This window comes from Mesoplodon densirostris, chromosome 20 (genome assembly GCF_025265405.1).
Source record: "Mesoplodon densirostris isolate mMesDen1 chromosome 20, mMesDen1 primary haplotype, whole genome shotgun sequence".
NCBI classification, from domain to species: domain Eukaryota; kingdom Metazoa; phylum Chordata; class Mammalia; order Artiodactyla; family Ziphiidae; genus Mesoplodon; species Mesoplodon densirostris.
In genome coordinates, this window is record NC_082680.1 from 23,727,770 (window position 1) to 23,746,049 (window position 18,280).

General features: G+C 40.2%; 1 protein-coding gene across 3 annotated transcripts in view; it reads left to right on the forward strand.

The window, feature by feature from the left end:
- The window catches only part of WRN (WRN RecQ like helicase), a 134,064-nt gene that overhangs the window by 136 nt on the left and 115,648 nt on the right, over positions 1-18,280 (forward strand). For all 3 annotated transcript variants that reach the window (XM_060085979.1, XM_060085981.1, XM_060085980.1), the window contains exon 2: positions 268-388. The gene's annotated coding sequence lies outside the window, so the exon portion shown is untranslated. The remainder of the gene's footprint in view (positions 1-267; positions 389-18,280) is intronic.

Genomic DNA, 18,280 nt, shown 5'->3' on the forward strand with positions numbered 1-18,280 from the left:
GTGTTCTGACTTCTCCAGGTTCCGCCGGGACATAGGACTCTGGCGGCCCACCGGCACCCACAAGGAGACTACACTTCCCGGAGTGCTCAGCGGCGGCGGGAGTCCTCCGCGCATGCGTTTCGCGTAGCCCGCCGGGCTAGGGTGGGAGGGGCTGCAGCGCGGCGCTCTGGGAGTGGTGGACTGGGGGCGGGCGGACCCCGGAGGGAGGGGTGGGAAGGTCCGTGTCCCAGAAGTGACGTATGCTGTGTGCGCCTTGACGCTCCGCAGGAATTAGGTCGATTGAATTGGTCAGTCCAGCCTGAGTGACTGGGTTCCAGGCAATGCCGTTGGGATGCTGCACAAGTCGTCCAGCTGAAGGAGAAGTCCCGTTGAACTGACTCTTCTCAGGGTAACGTGTCCTCCCCAACCCTTCTTCCACCTCCAGACCCTTGAGGTATCATTCTAGCCTTCTCCGACACTGGCGGTGCTCAGTCCGGCAGAGCAGGCCTCTGGGCTGTGTGTGGGATGTTCCTTTAGAGATGGACATCTTCCTTCTCTCTTTCCACCTCCCAGGCACCCAGCCCATTTTGTGTAGTGTAACAAGTTATGTTGGATTTTTTGAGTTCAAAGCATTGAATCCTTAATGGTTTGTTTTGTTTTTGTTTTCCCTGGTTGAATTTGTTTTCTGGATGTGTTTGAGTATGTAAAAATTCTCCCTATGGAAGAGGATATTAAAATACTTAGGATGCTAATTTAGTGGTCTTTAAGTCAGAGTACTAAGGATTTTGTATAGTTCGGTGCGTTAACTTTTAGGGAGCTGAAGGTCGGTATGGGTAGGGCATTTAGATTTTCATGCCGTTGAACAGTGGTCTCCCTTTGTTAATTCAACAGATATTTATTGAGCGCTGCTCTGGGTACTGGGGATACCATCAATGAACAAAACAAACAAATCGCTCGTTTTTGGAGTTTGCATTTTGGAGAGAGATAGGCAATGAGTCAAAAGCCTGGTATATCAGAAGGTGAAGAGTGTCGGTGGGGGTAGGGAGCTGCAGTTTTACAGTAGGTGGTCAGGGAAGGCTTGGCTGAGAAGATAATTTTTGAGTAAAGACCTGAAGGAAGTGAGAGAGCTAGTCCTGTGGCTACTTGAGGGAAAGGAAAGTGCAAAGGCTCTGACGGAGCCTGCATGGTGTGTCCGAAGAGCAGCCTAGGAGGCCAGTAAGTTAGAGCAGGGTGAGATAGAGAACTGTAGAAGATAAAGTCAGACAGATTGTGTAGGACCTTGTAGGCAATTTTGAAAATTTGGGTTTTCATTCTGAGGGAGGTGGGAAGCTACTGGAGAGGTTTGTCAGGGAAACACCATGATCTGAATGATCTTTAAAAAAAAATTGTAAAATATATATAACAAAGTTTGCTAATTTAACTATTTTTTAAGTGTACGATTCAGTGACATTAATTACACTCACTGTTACACAACCGTCACCATTATTTCTAAAACTTCTGCATCACCCCAAGCAAACTCTGTAACTGGTTAATTAAGCAGTAACTCCCCATTGCTCCCTCTGCCCAGCCCCTGGTAACCTCTGATATACTCTCTATGAGTTTGCTTATTCTAGGTAGTATATACAAGTGGAATCATATAATATTGGTCCTTTTGCATCGGACTTATTTCACTCAGCATAATGCTCTCAAGGTTCATCCATGTCGTACCATGTATTAGCACTTAATTTCTTTTTATAGCTGAATACTGTTTCGTGTGTGTATATACTATATTTTGTGTATCCATTCATCTTTTGACAGACAGTTGGGTTTTTTCCCCCTTTTGGTTATTGTGAATAATGGTGCACTGAACATTGGCTTACAAGGATCTGCTTGAGTCCCTTTTTCCAATTCTTTTTGTGTCTGTACCTAGGAGTGGACTTGCTGGATCATGTGATAATTCTATGTTTAGCTCTTTTTATTTTAATTTTTTAAATTTATTTTATTTATTTTTGGCTGCGTTGGGTCTTCATTGCTGCGCACGGGCTTTCTCTAGTTGCGGTGAGCAGAGGCTACTTTTCGTTGCGGTGCGCGGGCTGCTCACTGTGGTGGCTTCTCTTGTTGCGGAGCACGGGCTCTAGGTGCACAGGGTTCAGTAGTTGCAGCACACAGGCTCAGGAGTTGTGGCTTGTGGGCTCTAGAGCGCAGGCTCAGTAGTTGTGGTGCTCGGGCTTAGTTGCTCCGCGGCATGTGGAATCCTCCCGGACCAGGGCTCGAACCCATTTCCCCTGCATTGGCAGGCGGATTCTTAACCACTGCGCCACCAGGGAAGTCCCTATGTTTAGCTTTTTGAGGAACTGCAGAACTGTTTTTCACGGTGGTGGAACCATTTTACATTCAACCAGCAATGTTATAAGGGTTCCAATTTCTCCAAATCCTCTCAAAAACTTGTTATTTTCTGTTCCTTTTTCTTTTCTTTTGTCTTTTCTTTTTTCTGTTCCTTGTCTTTTTTCTTTTCTCTTTTGTTTTCCTTTCTTCTCTTATCTTTCCGCTTTCCTTTTTCTTTCTATTATAGCCATCTTAGGTGGTGATGTGATGTGGTATCTTACTGTGGTTTTGATTTGCATTTCCTTAATGACTAAAGATGTTAAACATCTTTTCACATGCTTATTGGCCATCGGTATATCTTCTTTGGAGAAATGTCTATTCTAGTCCTTTGTCTGTTGTTAAATTGAGTTGTCTTTTTGTTGTTGAGTTGTAGGAGATTTTTGTGTGTTCTTACTAAACCCTTATCATAGCTTTGTAGTACGTTTTGAAACTGGGAATTCTGAGTCTCCAATTTTGTTCTTTTTGAAGACTGTTTTGGCTATCCAGGGCCCCTTGCAATTCCATATGACTTTTTTTTTTTTTTTTTTTGCAACCAGGTGGCTTGTGGGATCTTAGATCCCTGACCAGGGATTGGACCCAGGCCACGGCAGTGAAAGTGCCAAGTCCTAACCACTGGACCGCCAGGGAACTCCCAATTCCATATGAATCTGAGGATTGGCTTTTCCATTTCTGAAAAAAAGGCTTTTGGAATTTTGGTAGAGATTGTGTTGAATCTGTAGGTAGCTTTAGGTAGTATGACATCTTAACAATATTAAGTATTTCTCTCCATGAACATAGGTGTTGTTCCATTTGTTGCAATGAAACTTGTCTTTTTTTTTTTTTTGCGGTACGTGGGCCTCTCACTGCTGCGGCCTCTCCCGTTGCGGAGCACAGGCTCCGGACACGCAGGCTCAGCGACCATGGCTCACGGGCCCAGCTGCTCCGTGGCATGTGGGATCCTCCCAGACCAGGGCACGAATCCGTGTCCCCTGCATCGGCAGGCAGACTCTCAACCACTGCGCCACCAGGGAAGCCCGTCTTCTTTTTAAAAAATTAATTAATTTATTTTTGGCTGCGTTGGGTCATCTGCTGCTGGTGTGTTGAGCCAGATGAGGACTGACTGTAAGATTTGGCAGCATGAGGGTCATTGGTAACCTTGATATGAGTGAGCCCTTTTGGGGGGGTGGAGTGTCTTTTAAACACTGGGAAGAGACAATGGAAGGAGTGAAAATGGAGACAATGGAAGGAGTGGAAATGGAGATGCTAATATAGATGACTCTTTTGAGTAGTTTTTCTATAAAGGGGAGAAGAATGGAGCAGTTAGTGAAGTCAAATTTGTTTGATTTTTTTTAATGATGGGAGAAATTGCATATGCTTATATACTGATGGGACTTTGGGACTTTTCTGGTAGACTAGTAGAGAGGGAGAAATTGATGATGCAGAAGAGAGGTGAAAAATGCCCTTGACTAGATGAGAGGATATGGAATCTAGTGCACACAAGGAGGCGCTGGATTTAGGAGCACAGATAAGTCATGGGGGATATCTATCTATCTACCTATCTACCTACCTCCATAATAGCATGGGCCAATTCCCAGTTTTCTATCTATCTATCTATCTATCTATCTTGTATACAGATGGCAAGCTGGAGACCTGGGAGAGCCAGTGGTATAGTTCCAGTCTAAGTTTGAAGGCCTGAGAACCAGGAGAGCAGACACTATTTGTTTCAGTCCAAGTGTGAGTCTGAAGGCAGGAGACTACTGTCCTAGCTTAAAGGCAGACAGAAAGAGTGAATTATCCCTCACTCAGCCTTTTTGTTATAGTCAGGCCGTCAACAGATTGGATGAAGCCCACCCACATTGGGGAGGGCAGTCTGCTTTACTCAGTCTGCTGATTCAGATGTTAGTCTCATCCAGAAACACCCTCACAGAAATGCCCAGAATAATGTTTAAATATTTGGGCACCCTGTGGCCCATTCAAATTGACACAATAAAATTAACCATCACAATAGAGTATATGGCATAGATACAATTATGTGAATAAATTTCAGGGTAGGAGCTTGTGGACATTCTTTTTTGATTGCTTAAGTGAAATCTGAAGCATGGTTGTTAGCTGGGAGGGATAATGGGAGGAAATATGATAGGTTTAGGTAGACAAGAGAAGGTATAAATAGTTAGCTTAGAAAGAGAGGATAGTAAATAGATGAGGGAAAAGTTGTAGAATTGCTAGGAAGACTAAGCGTTCACTTGAAGTTGGTGGTCACAAATTTAAACACATCAGTCAACAAGATTATGTTTTTCACCTGCTACATTCATTCAACTACATAGGTATAGGCACAGAGCAGGCAGAGAATTTGTTTTGTTCAGGGTTAGAGTTTTGCCAGGAGAGAATGATGAAACCAGAGGTGGGCAATGAAATTGGGGAAGTAGGCAAGGAAGTGGTTATAATTTTGCAATTTAAACTGGCCAAGGAGAAAGTAAGGACTGCCTGGGGGTGAGGAGAGTGCAAAGGTAAGACCATTGGATTATAGGTCCCAGGTGGATCAAAAGATTGAGTTTCTAGAGGGAATGAGCTTCAAAAATAGGAGATGTTAATTTGAGAGTGAGATGCTTGAAATTGAGATTATGGAAGGATTCAGTTATTGTTAATAACATGGTATTCTCATGTGAACAAATGGGTAGAGCAGGGTGTAGGCAAAATTATTGGGGGAGAGCTAGTCAGAAAACTGAGACACATTATATTCCCCAGATATTATACGTTAAAGGATGTAAGCCACTGGGCAAGTATGGGGGAAAGAAGGTAGGCTATAGATATAAACAGCTACAGTACTGATGGTGATAACGATCCGTTAATATCCATCTCAAATACCATCAACTTGATCTATATCTGACGCTGGAAAATTAGGTATTGAGTTATATATGGTTGTATTGCAACTCATAGTCAACCCATAAACATTCATGGACGTCTGTTCTTTGACCAAAGCGTTCTTGTAGGAGTGGCAGGTGATGTAAGACATCTTTTCTTAGTTTTCAGTTCGAAATTCTGCGCCACACAATTTGGTAAAGTCCTTCACCAAACTTCCGTAGAAGTTTTTCTTAGCTTTCTGTATAGCTTCTTTGGGTTGTCTTGTCTCCCAGGGTTGTGAAAAATTTATTGTTAAGAAGACAGGCAGAGAAATAGGAGTGCTCTGTGACCTAGTAATTTCATGTCTAATAATCTGTCCTATGGAAATAGTAATATGAATGCCTAAGGATACACACATACACACAAGGGTATTCATTGAACATTATCTGTGATAAAATTTGCAAGCAACCTAACTGTCATCTATAGGGAATAGTTAAATAAATTATGATAGATAAAGAAAATGGAATTCTATATAGTCTTTAAAAAATAGGATCAAGAGGTGGTATTAGGTTTTACTTATCCCATCCCATCAACAGGGATGCTTTTAGTTGCAACAAATGGAAAATCCAAATCAAAGTGACTTCAGCTTTAAAAGGGTATTTATTAGCCTATTTAGTGGACACATCCTGAGATAGAGTGGCCTTCAGGCATGTTCAGTCAGAGCACTGCCTATTTCTTCTGGCCCTGTATTTGTTCCTCTTCCATGAAGAAGGCATGAAAATGCTTTACCTTCAGGGTGATGTCTTATATGGTTGTAGGATGACTGTGTGCATCAACTATGGCTATGTATTTCTTTCTTCACATCTAGAAGGAGGAAAATCATCCCTTCCCATACCATGGAAGGAGAATCCTGATCTTTGTTACAATTGGACCACCTTGGACCTAGTAATTATGGACAGGAATGGAGACCAGAGAATTGAGACCTGGGTTATAGTTCCTGTCCCTGAATCAATTGTGTAGCAAGGGGAGTGGGATTTCCATATTGGCTTTAAAACAATTGGATTTCATTCCTGGTACCGGTAATGAGGTCAGTCCCATTCCAGAAGCTTTGCTGTTATACGTGGGGGTGGGATGGGGAAGGCTGAATGGGTTTGTTATCCATATCTTTCCTACTTGTATTCAGGTAATCAACATTTCGCTCCTCTCATTCTTGATTTTACTAAACTCATGAGACTGTGTTTATCCTCAGGATTCCATGTTAGAAAAATATAAATCACTGTTGACTTCATTACTTACAGGGGCCCTTCATATTACTCTCAGATTTCAAGAAAGAGGTGGATATGGGCTTCCCTGGTGGCACAGTGGTTAAGAATCCGCCTGCCAAGGCAGGGGACACGGGTTCAAGCCCTGGTCCGGGAAGATCCCACATGCCACGGAGCAACTAAGCCCGTGTGCCACAACTACTGAGCCTGCACTCTAGAGCCCGTGAGCCACAGCTACTAAGCCCACGTGGCACAACTACTGAAGCCCACGTGCCTAGAGCCCGTGCTCTGCAGCAAGAGAAGCCATCACAATGAGAAACCCTCTCACTGCAACAAAGAGTAGCCCCCACTCACCGCGACTAAAGAAAGCCTGCACGCAGGAACAAAGACCCAATGCAGCCAAAAATTAAATAAATAAATAAATAATTTTAAAAAAAGAGTAAGAGATTATTAAAAAAAAAAAGAGGTGGATAGGAGAGAGGGACTGAGGGAGTGAGGATGGGAGAGAGATAGATATGCTTGTTGAAAAACAAACTATAGAATATTAAAACTCTACTTTCATGTACTTGACCTCAATTCCATTCTGTTCCCTGTAGAGGCCCCTATTAACTGATACTTATCCTCCTGGATTGTTCTTTGCATTTACATAATACACGTATTATCATTTTGTATTTTCAAATTTAAATGGTAACTACTACTGACACTTAGTTTTTCCTGTTTCACTTGGCACCTATGTTACAGAACTTGTCAGCTTAATACATATAGTTCTATTTTATTCTTTTACTGACTGCTTATTATGCCATATATGGATATGTCATTGATTATTTAACTATTAATTTACCCTACTGATTGCTTTTAGTATGTTTGCTATTACAGACTGATAAAACGAACATCCTTTGCATACATCTTTGTGTTTATATGTGCATGTGGTGAAGGGTATGGAAATATAAAGTGCTGTTAAATTCTACAAAATGTCTTTGAAAATGATGAGGCTAGTTTCTGTTCTCTTGCAAATATTGTATGTGGTTAATCTTTTGAATTTTTTGCTGATAATGGTATACCAGAATTTTAGACAGTTTTGTTGACCTCGTTTATTGAGTACTTTGTTCTTTCTTAAAGATTAGAAATGCCTCCTTTAGCATATGTCAAATTTCTATATTTACATGGCTCTGTTTCTGAACGTGGTATGTTTTATTCCATTGATTTATATCTATTTTTATACCAATTCCACACTATTTTAATTACTGTTTTTGTGTACTGCTTATGTTTAGTAGAGTGAGCTTTTCCTTATTGTTCTTATTTTCCAAAAAAATATTTACTGCTCTTGACCTATTTCTTTTCTTAGTGAACTTTAATATAAACTTGTGGTTCGATGAAAAATCCTGCCGATGTCTTTTCTTGGTATTGCTTCTTGAGTGTATTGATTTAATTAATATATTTAAAGTTTTGAGACTGACTATCCAGAAACTCAGTGTGTCTTCTCTAGCCCTTTTTTGATGTCTTAGTAAACTTCTCTAGTTGTCTTTAAAATGGGTCTCATGCATTTTATATTAGGTTTATTCCTCAGATTGTCATTTTTGCTGTTCTTGAGTTTAGATATAAATTATATTTTTTAACTGATTCTTGCTCACATATAGAAAAGTACCTTAATTTGTATATGTTTATCTTGAATCTGGTCATCTCAGGAGTATTTGAACCTTTTAGTCCAATTGATAAAATTTGATAAAATCAAATCACCTCAAAGTGATACTGGGCGAAAAGTATTTTGGAGGCTTTAGCTCTTTGATAAGAGTTAAGCTTACCTCATGTGAAAGCTGGTTAGTCATAGCAGTCAGCCTCTTTTATTTTTTTTTATTTATCATTATCACCATTTTTTTTGTTATCATCAACACCATCATTATTCTGCAGTACTGCCCTTGGGGATCATAGAGGTTTATTAACTTGTGTCCTCCCCCACGGCCTCTTTTAAAGGTGATTTTCTTTCTTTTTTGATAAATGCCTTATATATGGGTGGATTAAGAAAGAGGATGGTTTTTGAATAATTTCTTCATTGGGAAATAAGCAATTAGAATAGTTTCACGTTCTCCCTAAAATAATTGGAACCAGTGACCTTCCCTCCCTTCCCTTCTTTAAGGCTTTGCTTCTTTCTGAGTCCAGTGTTCTTGTCCCTGCATTTTATGATCTTCCACCTTTAGTCTGATAGGCTAGCTCTTCAGGGCAGGGCAGAGATTCACCCTCTCTCTAGGTCTCTGAGGCCGAGAAGGTAGAGATATGGGATCTTCCTAGTGTGTGGTAGGAATAATAGGAGCCCATTGGAAAAAATATCAAAGGTTTGTTGCTTCTGGAAATTTTTTTTTTTTTTTTTTTTTTTGCGGTACGCGGGCCTCTCACTGTTGTGGCCTCTCCCGTTGCAGAGCACAGGCTCCGGACGCGCAGGCTCGGCGGCCGTGGCTCACGGGCCCAGCTGCTCCGCGGCATGTAGGATCTTCCCGGACCGGGGCACAAACCCGTGTCCCCTGCATCGGCAGGCGGACTCTCAACCACTGCGCCACCAGGGAAGCCCTGCTTCTGGAAATTTTGATGTGTAGCATGAGACATCACCTATTGGCACCTGATCTTTTTTTTTTTTTTGAAAATGATAATGCACAGGTCCATGGTATTTCTTTATAGAACAATTAGAACTATATGGCAAAGTCAAAAGGAATACCCATCAGTCATTATTTGGCTAGAACACCAGGTTAGTAAAAGTGACTTGGACAGATGAGCAATGTTTGAACATATGTCACCATATTTCACAGTGGACCCTATCCATGTGATAGACCATCAGTGTCAGGGACGTCTGCTGTTGAATAATGAATGTTTCCATGCCTGGAAGTAGGAACCTGATCTGCTTTTGCTGTTCATTCATGAAATGAAGGCACTGGAGTGTGGTGGTAAGATAATTGGACTGGAAGATAACTTTTGCCTTCTGGGAGGTGTACAATCACAAGATTGCTGATTTTTCCTTTTACTCATTTCACGTAAACTTGCTGTTCTTTTCCTTTTACTCATTTCACGTAAACTTGCTTCCTGTCTGAAGAGGCCAATTTGAAGTTCTTATGAAAGATTTGCGTTGGGTAAACTTATGGTTGCTTTCAGAATTATATATTAATTTTCCAGTTTCTTTTTCACTCTGTCTCTATTTTATCTTTTGCTGTTCCTCCCACACTTAAATTGGTCTTATTGTAAAATACTGCATTTTTCTTTCTACCTGACAATGCTGAATTTCAGCTCAATACAGAGCTTTGCATCCTAAAGTTAAATATCACTGCCATTTATTTAAGTTATTGTTTTGCCGAAAACCTTACTTTTGGTTTCAAGGTTCGTAGGATTCGCTGGCAAAATAACCACTCTGCACTAAGTTAAGCAAAAATTTAAAGAGTTTGTTGAATTAACACGAGAATACAGTATATTAATTAAGAAAAAAATAATATAACTAATTAAGAAAGAATAGTAAAGACAGAGGTTTATACATCCCCGAATTGGGGAAGCACCTACATCCATATCCAAGCAGCGCTGGGAAGTCCCTGGTACAGCAATCTGGAGTCCCAATTGTGAAAAGGCCCCAGGCAGTGCGTCCACCCCACGGGTGAGACTTCAGTTTGCTACAAGGAGTCCCACTATAAGCACCAGGCCGAAGGCTGATAATAATCAGCCTGCGTGCAAATTTGCAGCTCTGGTATTGTCATAAATGTCTTGGTCTTGAAAGTCTTGGAATGTTGTCTAATCCCCGGGGGCTGGCCAGGCCCTCAAGGTTCAAGCCCCCAGACTTACTCCCTGTCTTACCTAATGACTTACAAGGTGTGCTGGCGTCACCCCTGCTGGCCTGTATGTAGCTCAGCAGTTTGGCACTTAGCCAGTTTTTAGGGTCGTTGCCTGGTCCGAGAGAGGCCTAGTGCCGCCTCTGAAGCCTGAACAAGACTACTTTACTAGCTTCCCCAACAGTTATAATTTTCTGTTACATTGCTATTTAATGTTATTTTATTCTTATTTTGATTTAAAAAGATTTGAAACTCTATGAAGTTATGAAACTTTTGGTATTGTATCCTTTGTGTGGCTAGTTTTTTTATTGTTATAATTTATTTTAAGATAAGGGGTTAAAGAAAGAAAAGATTTGGCCACATACTTTTATTTTCAATTATATTTGTGTATTAGAATGCAAGCACAGAAAACTTGATTCAAACAGGCTTAACAAATAAGGAAATTTATTATTAAAATGAAACTTGAAGGCTGAGGTAGGGCTGACTTGAAGACTGGTTTAGTCCATCTACTGTAGCTCCATTTCTCATCTTTGCTGTCTTCTGTGTGTTGGCTTCGTCCTCAAGCTGGCTTCCATCATAATGGCAAACCGGCTGTAGAAGGCCCAGGCTTCCCATTCTCAAATATAGGGCATCTCTTCTGGTACTTTCTTACAAGAGCAAGACGCGTTATTCTCAGAAACCCCCTAAACACCTTCTTTTGTATCTCATTGGCCTGAATTAGATCATAGGTTTTATTCTTAACCCAAATTCAAGGGAATGCCTTGAGTTTAGGTCTGAGTTTCTGAATCATCATTGTCGCAAGGGGAATGGGATTACTTTCAGATCAGTTGGATTTTCCATGGGAGCTGGTAGTAGGGGCAGCTGTCTTGAAGCACATTGGCTTTGTGAGTAACTGGTCATTATCTCAATTAAATTTATGGTACTGTACAAAGGGTACAGAGTGGAATGGATGCTGGGTAGGCAACCGTCAATGTCCTCTTGATAATGAGTCCTATAAAATTTCATCTCAGGCCATATGAAGTAAGAGTAAAAAATAAAAAGGAAAAATAGGCAGCCTAAGCAAGTTTTAAATTGACTTACTTGAAAACTTCCTCTGCAGTTTCCCAGTTTGTAGTGGTTGATTTTAGCTGACTGGCTATTGCTACTTACAGAACAGAGGAAATTCATTAAAAATAATGAATTATTCAGTTGGATAGTGAAATTCAGTTATAAAGCACTTCACTGTGCCATGGATTCAGTTCAGGTAAAGTCATGTTCCTGGTTTATGGGCAGTGCGGCTTCTCACAATGACACAGCATAGAGAGAAGCTTTTATTTTTTTCCCGTTGCTAGCATTTTAATGGCATTTTATTGTATTTATTTGTTTCTATTTGTATTTTATTTCAGTTGACTATTAATACAAATTTTAATTTATACTTTGTTATTATAAATTACATATTACATAATACTTGACAGTTATGAAAATTTGGTAGATGCCTATAAAGAAGTAGGTCTCTCAAAAAAAAAAATCCCACTACTTTTAAAATTGCTGTGATTTACTGTAGCTGGACCAAATGCTAGTGGTGGTTTTATTTGGCTTTTCTTGTTTGCTTGCTTGGGTTATTTGGAGTGAAATTAAGATTAGCCGAAATCGAGCAATAGATTAATTAAAGCCTCTTTAATTAGGGAATTTAATGAGGGCTCTGTCGTGGGTTCTTTGGTCCTACTTTTTTTACTCTGCCCCTCCTATTCCTATTAGTGCATTGAAAAGTAGAAGGAATTCTCAAAAACAGTACAGGAGAATACCTTATAAATTATATCTTCTACAATAAATTATAGATGGTACATGCATGTGTATATGTGCATGTGTATATGTTTCTATATAGTATATGTATATATATATAAAGTAGTTGCTAGTATATTGGTTAAGTATAGATAAACTCATAGGGCAAGGTTACATTTTCAGAAACTAATATAATAAAAGAACTCAAACCCAGAATTTTTAAAGTTTGTTGCATTGTTGATAACATTTGAAAGACTTTTTGACTGGAAACTGCCTCTTTTAGTAAAAATAACATAACTGTATAGGTGAAACCCAAAGTGTCAAACCAAATTTAGGACATTGATAACCAAAGTGAATTGCTGAATCATTTAAGCTGCTTTAGTCTTACAAGCTTTTTGTTAGGTTATTTGAAAACACTTACTAATCCAATCTTATAATTTATCAGTCTTTAAAATTTATTCTTTTTCTATGTTCTCATCTACACACATGAAAAGTTAGATGAGTGTATGTATATTACTGTTGTAACTTGGATTGTAGTTGGAAACCTCCTAAATATAATTTGTGTAATACACAGAGAAATAAAATAGATGCATGTTGAAATTTAGTACTCCTTGGATCAGATCTGATGTGTAAGAATGAAGTCTTTTTGTATAAATGAATCCATTTTCTTTTCTCTATTTGGATTTATCATTTATTTTTATTTTTATTTTTATTTTATTTTATTTTATTTTATTTTTTTTTTCTTTTTGCGGTATGCGGGCCTCTCACTGTTGTGGCCTCTCCCGTTGCGGAGCACAGGCTCCGGACGCGCAGGCCCAGCGGCCATGGCTCACGGGCCCAGCCGCTCCGCGGCATATGGGATCCTCCCAGACCGGGGCACGAACCCGTATCCCCTGCATCGGCAGGCGGACTCTTAACCACTGCGCCACCAGGGAGGCCCCTATTTTTATTTTTTATTTTTTATTTTTTTTTCAGTACGCGGGCCTCTCACTGTTGTGGCCTCTCCCGCTGCGGGGCACAGGCTCCGGATGCGCAGGCTCAGCAGCCATGGCTCACGGGCCCAGCCGCTCTGTGGCATGTGGGATCTTCCCAGACCAGGGCATGAACCCGCGTCCCCTGCATAGGCAGGCGGACTCTCAACCACTGTGCCACCAGGGAAGCCCTGGATTTATCATTTAAAAGAACATTCTGCCTATGAAGCACTTCAGTGTTTAATTCACTTTTTTTTTTTTTTTTTTTTTTTGCGGTACGCGGGCCTCTCACTGTTGTGGCCTCTCGGTACGCGGGCCTCTCACTGTTGTGGCCTCTCCCGTTGCGGAGCACAGGCTCTGGACGCACAGGCCCAGCGGCCATGGCTCACGGGCCTAGCTACTCCGCAGCATGTGGGATCTTCCCGGACCGGGGCACGAACCCGCGTCCCCTGCATCGGTGGGCGGACTCTCAACCACTGCGCCACCAGGGAAGACCTTTAATTAACTTCTGATAAATTTATATACTTAGTCTAATTTGTGTGGATTTGATATCTCTTTCTGTACCCATAGGTTCTTGATCCTTCTCAGTATACTAAAGAGAATGAGGTATAATAGCAGTAAAAGATCTATCAGTACTCCTATCAGTATGCCAACTCATGTACAGCTGCAGTTTAAGAGATGTCACATCAGGTTTATCACTGTTTATCTTCACATCAACCCCGTGGTCAGTAGGGCAAGTAATATATAATAATAATGTAATATAATAAGGCAAGTAATATAATGGCAGTTTAATCCCATTTTACAGATGAAGAAATGAAAATTTAGAAAAGTAGTGCCTTGTGCAAGATCACATGGATACTAAGTGGCCAAGTGTCACAGCATATTTTTCTAAAAAAACTAAAGACAAATTCTCATACAAATATACAATGAGCACATCACATTTGTTTAATTCGATAATGAGGGAACCAACAGGAGATAAAATTGGTTCAAAGCGGAGCAAAGATTATATAGGTAATAGGGTTCTCCAGAAAAATAGAACCGGTAGGATATATATATAGATACAGAGAAAGATATTTACTGTGAGGGATTGCCTCATGCGATTGTGGAGGCTTAGAATTTCCACAATCTGCTATCAGCAAGCTGGAGGCCCAGGAAAGCCAGTGGTGTTATTCTAGACCAAATTTGAGGGCCTGAGAACCAGAGGAGCCAATGGTGTGAGACCTGCTTAGAGTCCAGAGGCCTGAGAACCAGGAGTGCTGATGTGCAAGGGCAGGAGAAAATGGACATCTCAGCCCAAGCAAAGAGCAAATTTCCCCTTCCTCTGCCTTTTTGTTCTATTGAGGTTCACAACAGATTGGATGATGCCCACCGTTGATGAGGGCAGTCTTCTTTACTCTGTTTACCTATTCAAATGCTAATCTCTGGAAATACCCTCCCAGACACACCCAGAAATAACTATTTTACCAGCTCTGGGCTGGTAACCCTTAGCGCAGTCAAGTTGATACATTAAATTTACCATCACATAAAGACATTGGAGAAAGAACTTTGAAACAGTTGCTAGCTTAGGTACCGGGCTGTCCTACGGGGCAGTAAAAACCATAGGCGTTGAGATGATCTTTTCTGCTGGACAGAATTCAGTTGCATTTTTACTAGATAAAATTTTACAAGTTAACATGTAACTTCATAGAGTCTGAGTTTTTAATCAGTAGTAAATAATGAGTTAAATAAATGTATATTCCATATGACATAATCATTGGGTGGGCTTGTGCTCCTGTATGACACTGAAAGGACATATTGCCTTCTTTTTGTCTTACTTAGAACTTTTGGATAATTTTTCTTGATACAATGCAACATTGGTTTTCTGACTCCAAGTCCAGATTTCTTCCCACTGTACTTCCCTGCTTCTTCATAGTATGATTTTTAAGGCGAGAGCACTCTGCTGACCTTTGCAAAATCAGCTAGCCTTTGTTAGTAGTTTTCCTTTGTGTGCAGTGATGGTGATACAGCTTTGTTCCTTAGAGAAACTTTGTGAAACTCAATGGATATTTGTAAAATTTGCATCCGTGCCCAAAGTGAGAAATAGAAATTTTAGCTTGTTTACCGTGACTTCTCTTTTATGATATTTTGTTAGAAAATTTTAGAATAATTCTAAAATTCTTGCATTTTTGATTAAATAATCAGGTTTATAAAACAGTGTATTTCATCAGGTTAGCCTTCATATTTTTTGAACAAAACAGAATTGAACCATTTTAGGTAGTATCTGAAAATTTGTCCACATTAAACAATGTAATTGTCTCTCAGAGTGAGGCATTGAAATACTTACTGATAATTTTTTCCTGGACTTGAAATGGTTATCTGCATGTGCCATTTAACTTAACAGTGTATTTTTGTTTTTTGGGGGATGCATTTCAAAAAGGTTGGGATTCTTTATTAGCCCTCAAGCAATTAGGCAAGTCGGTTACTGTGGTAACAGTAGGCATTAATTTCCTTACCTTAGAGGTTTTAGGAACAAAGAAATCTCTGAGCTAATCCACTGAAACCCAACTTTCTCTTGAGACTGGTGTGAAGTCTGTCCGTTCTCTAGAAGATGACACCATTCTAAGGGAAAAATGTGCTTTTGAGATGAATTTCTACTCTGCCAGAGAGAAGTGTATAGTATGATTTAAAAGCTAGGTGGTGAAAAAGTTATCCCTTCTTAGCTAATTTGGAACTGTGATTGGTCTTAAATTTTCTAAATCTGTTACTAATTTAAATCTTAAATCTTATTGGTGTGATTTCTGTTGACATGAACTAGAAGGGGCTTGAGTGGATAGCTTATCCTACTATCTAATTGCTGTCAAATAAAATCACCTAAGAGGACTTCTTTCAAAACATAATTTGTAATTTTGGCAGATAATCTGTTAACATTTAATTGGCTAATATTACTAACCCTATAGTAAGCTCACTCATTTAGCTATAATGAGGTTCATTTTGCAACTAATTTATCAAAAAGCTTTTCTTTTCCAAGAAGTTGCATTCTTATTAGGTATTTTATGAATGTATTGTGGTGATTTAAAAAAATAGCTATAGTGGGTTGTTAATCACAGCAGCATTGGATATTTTCTAGTCTTAGAGCATTTTGTCTGTGTTCTATAGCAGCAGTTGGCAAACTGGCTAGTAGGTCACATCTTAACTTGCTGCTTGTACTGAATATGAGCCTAATGGTTTTTACGTTTTTAAGTGGCTGAAAAAAAAATAAAAACAGTATTTCATGAAATTTGTGTAAATCCAGGTTTCACTGTGTATAAATAAAGTTTTATTAGAACATAACCATGCGTATTTCTTAAGTATTGTTTATAGCTTTTGTTCTATAGTGGCAAACTTGAATAGTTGGTGACAGCAACGGTCTGCCTGGAATATTTACTATCTGATCCTTTAGAGGAAAAGTTTGCTGACTCTTGTCCTATAGTATAAAAAAATGTAATCTTGGGCTTCCCTGGTGGCGCAGTGGTTGCGAGTCCGCCTGCCGATGCAGGGGACATGGGTTCGTGCCCCGGTCCAGGAAGATCCCACATGCCGCGGAGCGGCTGGGCCCATGAGCCATGGCCGCTGAGCCTGCGCGTCCGGAGCCTGTGCTCTGCAACGGGGGAGGCCACAACAGTGAGGGGCCCGCGTACCGCAAAAAAAAAAAAAAAAAAGTAACTTTGATTGTTCATTAAACAAACAAAAAAAATCTTTCCCACTTTTATTGGCATACGTTTCCTCTGATTGCAAAAAGATAACACGTTTTCTTATAGAAAATTTGGAACATATAGAAAAGCATAAAGAAGAGAATTAAAAGCTATCTGCGGGCTTCCCTGGTGGCGCAGTGGTTGAGAGTCCGCCTGCCGATGCAGGGGACACGGGTTCGTGCCCCGATCCCGGAAGATCCCACATGCCGCGGAGCGGCTGGGCCCGCGAGCCATGGCCGCGGAGCCTGTGTGTCCGGAGCCTGTGCTCCGCAACGGGAGAGGCCACAGCAGTGAGAGGCCCGCGTACAGCAAAAAAAAAAAAAAAAAAAAAGCTATCTGCATTTGTGGGATAACCACTTATATTTTGGTATACATTGCCAAAGGCCTTTAAAAATGTGTTTGTGGGGACTTCCCTGGTGGTCCTGTGGTTGAGACTTCACCTTCCAATGCAGTGTTGTGAGGGTTCGATCCCTGGTTGGGGAGCTAAGATCCCACATGCCTTGCGGCCAAAAAACCAAAACATAAAAAGAAGCAATATTGTAACAAATTCAATAAAGATTTTAAAAATAGTCCACATCAAAAAAATCTTAAAAGAAAAATGTGTTTGTGTGTGTGTGTATATATATATATATAAAATATGTTAATATATGCATATAGACAAACACACATACATCTTTACTTTCTGAAATTAGTCTAACTTGCCTTTTTCACTTGATAAATTATAAGAACATCTTTTTAATGACTGCATAGTGCTCTGTTTTATGGATGTACCATTATTATTTAACCATTTTTCCATTGTTGGATGTATAGTCTGATTTCAACTTTTATTGTTCTAAATATATATTGCACTATATAATATATATTCTAAATATTGTGTATAACATGGATGACTATCCTTGTATATACATCTTTCTGGGGAATGCTGGTTATTTTTTTAAGATTAATTCTTAAAAATGTAACTATAGGTAAAGTGGTGTGAAAACTAGAGAAGTATTTTGAAGGGATATCTTGGTATTGTGTGAAGAAACTCCCTTGGCCTGCCTTCATGAAGATGGTTTATCTTCCATTTACCCTAGGTTCTGTTTAGACATACTAATTTTCACACTAGACCATCAAACTAGTCCTTTTAATAACTTTACTGTTAAAGCATTTGATTGATGCTGATAGGTTGATGGACTGGAAGAACTGGGCCAGTGCCCCACTCTGGGTTCATAGTTTTTTTTAAAATTAATTAATTAATTAATTTTGGCTGTGTTGGGTCTTCGTTTCTGTGAGAGGGCTTTCTCTAGTTGCGGCAAGTGGGGGCCACTCTTCATCGCGGTGCACGGGCCTCTCACTATCGCGGCCTCTCGTTGCGGCGCACAGGCTCCAGATGCGCAGGCTCAGTAGTTGTGGCTCACAGGCCTAGTTGCTCCGCGGCATGTGGGATCTTCCCAGACCACGGCTCAAACCCGTGTCCCCTGCATTGGCAGGCAGATTCTCAACCACTGCGCAACCAGGGAAGCCCTGGGTTCATAGTTTTTACTCACAGTTCTACAGATGGGAAGGTAAATGATTTGCTGTGTGAGTGTTCCTAGCATCATTGCGGAGGCCATAGAGTGGAGTAATGCTCC